Source organism: Abramis brama (genome assembly GCF_963993115.1).
Source record: "Abramis brama genome assembly, chromosome: 5".
NCBI classification, from domain to species: domain Eukaryota; kingdom Metazoa; phylum Chordata; class Actinopteri; order Cypriniformes; family Leuciscidae; genus Abramis; species Abramis brama.
In genome coordinates, this window is record NC_139967.1 from 5155383 (window position 1) to 5165061 (window position 9679).

The following is a 9679-nucleotide window of genomic DNA, read 5'->3' on the forward strand; positions in this document are numbered from 1 at the left end:
CGCCACCAACTGTCCAAAGTTTCACTCATGTTTATTCTAATAACTTTTGAACCACAAGGGCTAGAAACAAAATTCTTTTTCCCTCTGATTCCTGACCCCATGACGATTCGATTGCACCCTATGACGTCATTTTCCGTCATGAAAAGTTTTCCGCCATTTTGAATTTTCCGGAAAAGCTACTTTTTCGAACTCCTCCTAGGCCGTTGCTCCAATTTCCATGAAAATTGAATCAGATCATCTACAGACCATGCCGACAAAAAGTTATGGAATTCAAGTTGATTCGCTTAGCAATTTTCGAAAAAAACCCACAAACAAATTTTACGTAGCGCTTGCGAAAACAGACGTAAGGCTGTATCTCCGCAACGCTTTATTGGATTCAGACCAAACTTGGCACATGTCATCACAAGCATGACCTGAGGCTACATGCTGCGTTTCGGCGCAGCGCCACCTACTGGTCCGGAGATATGAAAAATGGCTATTTTTGCTTATAACTTCTGAACAGTTTGCCCAAAAATCATCAAATTGGTCTCGTTAGATTCAGGCCAACATGCTGAGTCGACTGATATCCAATTTTACCATATCGGCCATTTTGGCTGTCGACCATTTTGAATTTTGTGCTAAAATGCTGTATTTTAAGAACGCATGAATGGATTGTTACGAAACATGGTATGGGTCATCAGCACGATGCCCTGAAGGAGCGTGAGAAGTTTCGAAACAGCGCCACCTTGTGGTCAAAAGTTATAACAACATTTCCAAAAAGGCTAATAACCGTTGAATAAATCTGCCTATTGAAATGCCACTGGTCTTAATAGATTCCCTGGGTCACGCTGAGAACATAGATACCAAGTTTGCCAAATTTGGCCGAACTTCCTGTCCGCCATCTTGATTTTCAGTCAAAACCTACTTTTTCGAACTCCTCCTAGACCGTTTGTCCGATTTTCACCAAAATCGAATCGTATCATCTCCACACTGTACCGACAAAAAGTTATGGAATTCGTGTTGATTCGTCAAACCGTTCTCGAATACCGCGCAAACAAATTTTACGTTGTGCTACAGCTACAGATTTAGTGCAAAAGTACTAAATCGCCCATAACTCCTAGACCGTTTGTCCTAGACTCGAGTGTCTTACAACACTGTGATCCCTGGCTCAAGGCGGACAAAATGGCTATCTCCAATTTCAATTTAGGCCAGAAAAATGTTCTGCTATGTCGAATTTTGTCCGAAACCTACTTTTGCCAACTAGTCCTAGGTTTTTCGCCAGATCGGAACCAAACCAGTCTAGGACATTTCTCTGGACTCTCTAGATCAATAATTATCGAAAAAAAGTTGAACTTTTGCATTTGGGTGGCTGTAACAGGGTCATTTAGAAAAGGGGCGTGGCAAAATACACTAAAAAGCCTATAAATCCCAAATGAAAACTCAGAACTTCACCAAAATTGATGAGCATATGTGTCAGAACATGGTGAGGAAGCATGCAGAGTTTCATGGAGATCGGACCATAGGTGGCGCTATAACTGGCAAAAAGCCTTCATTCTTATTAGGGGTTCAAGCATGAAATGCTGAAACCCTATTGTAATTGTAAGGATTCGTAAAACGCATCGTGCAGGCCAAACCGTAAGGCCTAGAGACGTGAAACCTGGCCAGATGGTAGGCCTCAATTTGGGGACAACCTATCAGAGTATGACCCCGAATGGCCCATAGGTGGCGCTACAGCAACCAAAAGTTCAAAATTGCTCATAACTCTTAGACCGTTTGTCCCAGGATCAAGTGCCCCATATCGTTGGAATCCTTGGCTCAAGGCGTACAAAATGGCTATCTCCGATTTTGATTTAGGCAGGGACAATTTTCTGCTATGTCGAATTTTGTCCAAAACCTACTTTTGCGAACTAGTCCCTGGTTTTTCGCCCGATCGGAACCAAACCAGTCTAGGACATTTCTCTGGACTCTCTCGATCAATAGTTTTCGAAAAAAAAGTAGAATTTTTGCATTTGGTTGGCTATAACAGGGTCATTTGGAAAATGGGCGGGGCAAAATACAGTCGAAAGCCTATAAATCCTAAACAAAAACTCAGAACATCACGAAAATCGCTGAGCATATGTGTCATGACATGGTGAACAAGCGTGCCGAGTTTCATGCAGATCGGACCATAGGTGGCGCTATAAATGGCAAAAAGGTTCCCTTATTATTAGGGGCCAAGCACAGAATGTGCGTAGGCACCTATTGTATCTGTTGGCGTACCAAAAATAATTCTTCTTCTTCTTCCGCTCTGGGAGTCTATGGCAGCCCATAGAACCGATCGCGGGAAAGTTGTAATGGTTTGACATTCTGATAGAGGACAGTCCCAACATTAAATACACCAATTTTGGTGTGTCTAAGTCATTCCCTCTAGCGCCACCAACTGTCCAAAGTTTCACTCATGTTTATTCTAATAACTTTTGAACCACAAGGGCTAGAAACAAAATTCTTTTTCCCTCTGATTCCTGACCCCATGACGATTCGATTGCACCCTATGACGTCATTTTCCGTCATGAAAAGTTTTCCGCCATTTTGAATTTTCCGGAAAAGCTACTTTTTCGAACTCCTCCTAGGCCGTTGCTCCAATTTCCATGAAAATTGAATCAGATCATCTACAGACCATGCCGACAAAAAGTTATGGAATTCAAGTTGATTCGCTTAGCAATTTTCGAAAAAAACCCACAAACAAATTTTACGTAGCGCTTGCGAAAACAGACGTAAGGCTGTATCTCCGCAACGCTTTATTGGATTCAGACCAAACTTGGCACATGTCATCACAAGCATGACCTGAGGCTACATGCTGCGTTTCGGCGCAGCGCCACCTACTGGTCCGGAGATATGAAAAATGGCTATTTTTGCTTATAACTTCTGAACAGTTTGCCCAAAAATCATCAAATTGGTCTCGTTAGATTCAGGCCAACATGCTGAGTCGACTGATATCCAATTTTACCATATCGGCCATTTTGGCTGTCGACCATTTTGAATTTTGTGCTAAAATGCTGTATTTTAAGAACGCATGAATGGATTGTTACGAAACATGGTATGGGTCATCAGCACGATGCCCTGAAGGAGCGTGAGAAGTTTCGAAACAGCGCCACCTTGTGGTCAAAAGTTATAACAACATTTCCAAAAAGGCTAATAACCGTTGAATAAATCTGCCTATTGAAATGCCACTGGTCTTAATAGATTCCCTGGGTCACGCTGAGAACATAGATACCAAGTTTGCCAAATTTGGCCGAACTTCCTGTCCGCCATCTTGATTTTCAGTCAAAACCTACTTTTTCGAACTCCTCCTAGACCGTTTGTCCGATTTTCACCAAAATCGAATCGTATCATCTCCACACTGTACCGACAAAAAGTTATGGAATTCGTGTTGATTCGTCAAACCGTTCTCGAATACCGCGCAAACAAATTTTACGTTGTGCTACAGCTACAGATTTAGTGCAAAAGTACTAAATCGCCCATAACTCCTAGACCGTTTGTCCTAGACTCGAGTGTCTTACAACACTGTGATCCCTGGCTCAAGGCGGACAAAATGGCTATCTCCAATTTCAATTTAGGCCAGAAAAATGTTCTGCTATGTCGAATTTTGTCCGAAACCTACTTTTGCCAACTAGTCCTAGGTTTTTCGCCAGATCGGAACCAAACCAGTCTAGGACATTTCTCTGGACTCTCTAGATCAATAATTATCGAAAAAAAGTTGAACTTTTGCATTTGGGTGGCTGTAACAGGGTCATTTAGAAAAGGGGCGTGGCAAAATACACTAAAAAGCCTATAAATCCCAAATGAAAACTCAGAACTTCACCAAAATTGATGAGCATATGTGTCAGAACATGGTGAGGAAGCATGCAGAGTTTCATGGAGATCGGACCATAGGTGGCGCTATAACTGGCAAAAAGCCTTCATTCTTATTAGGGGTTCAAGCATGAAATGCTGAAACCCTATTGTAATTGTAAGGATTCGTAAAACGCATCGTGCAGGCCAAACCGTAAGGCCTAGAGACGTGAAACCTGGCCAGATGGTAGGCCTCAATTTGGGGACAACCTATCAGAGTATGACCCCGAATGGCCCATAGGTGGCGCTACAGCAACCAAAAGTTCAAAATTGCTCATAACTCTTAGACCGTTTGTCCCAGGATCAAGTGCCCCATATCGTTGGAATCCTTGGCTCAAGGCGTACAAAATGGCTATCTCCGATTTTGATTTAGGCAGGGACAATTTTCTGCTATGTCGAATTTTGTCCAAAACCTACTTTTGCGAACTAGTCCCTGGTTTTTCGCCCGATCGGAACCAAACCAGTCTAGGACATTTCTCTGGACTCTCTCGATCAATAGTTTTCGAAAAAAAAGTAGAATTTTTGCATTTGGTTGGCTATAACAGGGTCATTTGGAAAATGGGCGGGGCAAAATACAGTCGAAAGCCTATAAATCCTAAACAAAAACTCAGAACATCACGAAAATCGCTGAGCATATGTGTCATGACATGGTGAACAAGCGTGCCGAGTTTCATGCAGATCGGACCATAGGTGGCGCTATAAATGGCAAAAAGGTTCCCTTATTATTAGGGGCCAAGCACAGAATGTGCGTAGGCACCTATTGTATCTGTTGGCGTACCAAAAATAATTCTTCTTCTTCTTCCGCTCTGGGAGTCTATGGCAGCCCATAGAACCGATCGCGGGAAAGTTGTAATGGTTTGACATTCTGATAGAGGACAGTCCCAACATTAAATACACCAATTTTGGTGTGTCTAAGTCATTCCCTCTAGCGCCACCAACTGTCCAAAGTTTCACTCATGTTTATTCTAATAACTTTTGAACCACAAGGGCTAGAAACAAAATTCTTTTTCCCTCTGATTCCTGACCCCATGACGATTCGATTGCACCCTATGACGTCATTTTCCGTCATGAAAAGTTTTCCGCCATTTTGAATTTTCCGGAAAAGCTACTTTTTCGAACTCCTCCTAGGCCGTTGCTCCAATTTCCATGAAAATTGAATCAGATCATCTACAGACCATGCCGACAAAAAGTTATGGAATTCAAGTTGATTCGCTTAGCAATTTTCGAAAAAAACCCACAAACAAATTTTACGTAGCGCTTGCGAAAACAGACGTAAGGCTGTATCTCCGCAACGCTTTATTGGATTCAGACCAAACTTGGCACATGTCATCACAAGCATGACCTGAGGCTACATGCTGCGTTTCGGCGCAGCGCCACCTACTGGTCCGGAGATATGAAAAATGGCTATTTTTGCTTATAACTTCTGAACAGTTTGCCCAAAAATCATCAAATTGGTCTCGTTAGATTCAGGCCAACATGCTGAGTCGACTGATATCCAATTTTACCATATCGGCCATTTTGGCTGTCGACCATTTTGAATTTTGTGCTAAAATGCTGTATTTTAAGAACGCATGAATGGATTGTTACGAAACATGGTATGGGTCATCAGCACGATGCCCTGAAGGAGCGTGAGAAGTTTCGAAACAGCGCCACCTTGTGGTCAAAAGTTATAACAACATTTCCAAAAAGGCTAATAACCGTTGAATAAATCTGCCTATTGAAATGCCACTGGTCTTAATAGATTCCCTGGGTCACGCTGAGAACATAGATACCAAGTTTGCCAAATTTGGCCGAACTTCCTGTCCGCCATCTTGATTTTCAGTCAAAACCTACTTTTTCGAACTCCTCCTAGACCGTTTGTCCGATTTTCACCAAAATCGAATCGTATCATCTCCACACTGTACCGACAAAAAGTTATGGAATTCGTGTTGATTCGTCAAACCGTTCTCGAATACCGCGCAAACAAATTTTACGTTGTGCTACAGCTACAGATTTAGTGCAAAAGTACTAAATCGCCCATAACTCCTAGACCGTTTGTCCTAGACTCGAGTGTCTTACAACACTGTGATCCCTGGCTCAAGGCGGACAAAATGGCTATCTCCAATTTCAATTTAGGCCAGAAAAATGTTCTGCTATGTCGAATTTTGTCCGAAACCTACTTTTGCCAACTAGTCCTAGGTTTTTCGCCAGATCGGAACCAAACCAGTCTAGGACATTTCTCTGGACTCTCTAGATCAATAATTATCGAAAAAAAGTTGAACTTTTGCATTTGGGTGGCTGTAACAGGGTCATTTAGAAAAGGGGCGTGGCAAAATACACTAAAAAGCCTATAAATCCCAAATGAAAACTCAGAACTTCACCAAAATTGATGAGCATATGTGTCAGAACATGGTGAGGAAGCATGCAGAGTTTCATGGAGATCGGACCATAGGTGGCGCTATAACTGGCAAAAAGCCTTCATTCTTATTAGGGGTTCAAGCATGAAATGCTGAAACCCTATTGTAATTGTAAGGATTCGTAAAACGCATCGTGCAGGCCAAACCGTAAGGCCTAGAGACGTGAAACCTGGCCAGATGGTAGGCCTCAATTTGGGGACAACCTATCAGAGTATGACCCCGAATGGCCCATAGGTGGCGCTACAGCAACCAAAAGTTCAAAATTGCTCATAACTCTTAGACCGTTTGTCCCAGGATCAAGTGCCCCATATCGTTGGAATCCTTGGCTCAAGGCGTACAAAATGGCTATCTCCGATTTTGATTTAGGCAGGGACAATTTTCTGCTATGTCGAATTTTGTCCAAAACCTACTTTTGCGAACTAGTCCCTGGTTTTTCGCCCGATCGGAACCAAACCAGTCTAGGACATTTCTCTGGACTCTCTCGATCAATAGTTTTCGAAAAAAAAGTAGAATTTTTGCATTTGGTTGGCTATAACAGGGTCATTTGGAAAATGGGCGGGGCAAAATACAGTCGAAAGCCTATAAATCCTAAACAAAAACTCAGAACATCACGAAAATCGCTGAGCATATGTGTCATGACATGGTGAACAAGCGTGCCGAGTTTCATGCAGATCGGACCATAGGTGGCGCTATAAATGGCAAAAAGGTTCCCTTATTATTAGGGGCCAAGCACAGAATGTGCGTAGGCACCTATTGTATCTGTTGGCGTACCAAAAATAATTCTTCTTCTTCTTCCGCTCTGGGAGTCTATGGCAGCCCATAGAACCGATCGCGGGAAAGTTGTAATGGTTTGACATTCTGATAGAGGACAGTCCCAACATTAAATACACCAATTTTGGTGTGTCTAAGTCATTCCCTCTAGCGCCACCAACTGTCCAAAGTTTCACTCATGTTTATTCTAATAACTTTTGAACCACAAGGGCTAGAAACAAAATTCTTTTTCCCTCTGATTCCTGACCCCATGACGATTCGATTGCACCCTATGACGTCATTTTCCGTCATGAAAAGTTTTCCGCCATTTTGAATTTTCCGGAAAAGCTACTTTTTCGAACTCCTCCTAGGCCGTTGCTCCAATTTCCATGAAAATTGAATCAGATCATCTACAGACCATGCCGACAAAAAGTTATGGAATTCAAGTTGATTCGCTTAGCAATTTTCGAAAAAAACCCACAAACAAATTTTACGTAGCGCTTGCGAAAACAGACGTAAGGCTGTATCTCCGCAACGCTTTATTGGATTCAGACCAAACTTGGCACATGTCATCACAAGCATGACCTGAGGCTACATGCTGCGTTTCGGCGCAGCGCCACCTACTGGTCCGGAGATATGAAAAATGGCTATTTTTGCTTATAACTTCTGAACAGTTTGCCCAAAAATCATCAAATTGGTCTCGTTAGATTCAGGCCAACATGCTGAGTCGACTGATATCCAATTTTACCATATCGGCCATTTTGGCTGTCGACCATTTTGAATTTTGTGCTAAAATGCTGTATTTTAAGAACGCATGAATGGATTGTTACGAAACATGGTATGGGTCATCAGCACGATGCCCTGAAGGAGCGTGAGAAGTTTCGAAACAGCGCCACCTTGTGGTCAAAAGTTATAACAACATTTCCAAAAAGGCTAATAACCGTTGAATAAATCTGCCTATTGAAATGCCACTGGTCTTAATAGATTCCCTGGGTCACGCTGAGAACATAGATACCAAGTTTGCCAAATTTGGCCGAACTTCCTGTCCGCCATCTTGATTTTCAGTCAAAACCTACTTTTTCGAACTCCTCCTAGACCGTTTGTCCGATTTTCACCAAAATCGAATCGTATCATCTCCACACTGTACCGACAAAAAGTTATGGAATTCGTGTTGATTCGTCAAACCGTTCTCGAATACCGCGCAAACAAATTTTACGTTGTGCTACAGCTACAGATTTAGTGCAAAAGTACTAAATCGCCCATAACTCCTAGACCGTTTGTCCTAGACTCGAGTGTCTTACAACACTGTGATCCCTGGCTCAAGGCGGACAAAATGGCTATCTCCAATTTCAATTTAGGCCAGAAAAATGTTCTGCTATGTCGAATTTTGTCCGAAACCTACTTTTGCCAACTAGTCCTAGGTTTTTCGCCAGATCGGAACCAAACCAGTCTAGGACATTTCTCTGGACTCTCTAGATCAATAATTATCGAAAAAAAGTTGAACTTTTGCATTTGGGTGGCTGTAACAGGGTCATTTAGAAAAGGGGCGTGGCAAAATACACTAAAAAGCCTATAAATCCCAAATGAAAACTCAGAACTTCACCAAAATTGATGAGCATATGTGTCAGAACATGGTGAGGAAGCATGCAGAGTTTCATGGAGATCGGACCATAGGTGGCGCTATAACTGGCAAAAAGCCTTCATTCTTATTAGGGGTTCAAGCATGAAATGCTGAAACCCTATTGTAATTGTAAGGATTCGTAAAACGCATCGTGCAGGCCAAACCGTAAGGCCTAGAGACGTGAAACCTGGCCAGATGGTAGGCCTCAATTTGGGGACAACCTATCAGAGTATGACCCCGAATGGCCCATAGGTGGCGCTACAGCAACCAAAAGTTCAAAATTGCTCATAACTCTTAGACCGTTTGTCCCAGGATCAAGTGCCCCATATCGTTGGAATCCTTGGCTCAAGGCGTACAAAATGGCTATCTCCGATTTTGATTTAGGCAGGGACAATTTTCTGCTATGTCGAATTTTGTCCAAAACCTACTTTTGCGAACTAGTCCCTGGTTTTTCGCCCGATCGGAACCAAACCAGTCTAGGACATTTCTCTGGACTCTCTCGATCAATAGTTTTCGAAAAAAAAGTAGAATTTTTGCATTTGGTTGGCTATAACAGGGTCATTTGGAAAATGGGCGGGGCAAAATACAGTCGAAAGCCTATAAATCCTAAACAAAAACTCAGAACATCACGAAAATCGCTGAGCATATGTGTCATGACATGGTGAACAAGCGTGCCGAGTTTCATGCAGATCGGACCATAGGTGGCGCTATAAATGGCAAAAAGGTTCCCTTATTATTAGGGGCCAAGCACAGAATGTGCGTAGGCACCTATTGTATCTGTTGGCGTACCAAAAATAATTCTTCTTCTTCTTCCGCTCTGGGAGTCTATGGCAGCCCATAGAACCGATCGCGGGAAAGTTGTAATGGTTTGACATTCTGATAGAGGACAGTCCCAACATTAAATACACCAATTTTGGTGTGTCTAAGTCATTCCCTCTAGCGCCACCAACTGTCCAAAGTTTCACTCATGTTTATTCTAATAACTTTTGAACCACAAGGGCTAGAAACAAAATTCTTTTTCCCTCTGATTCCTGACCCCATGACGATTCGATTGCACCCTATG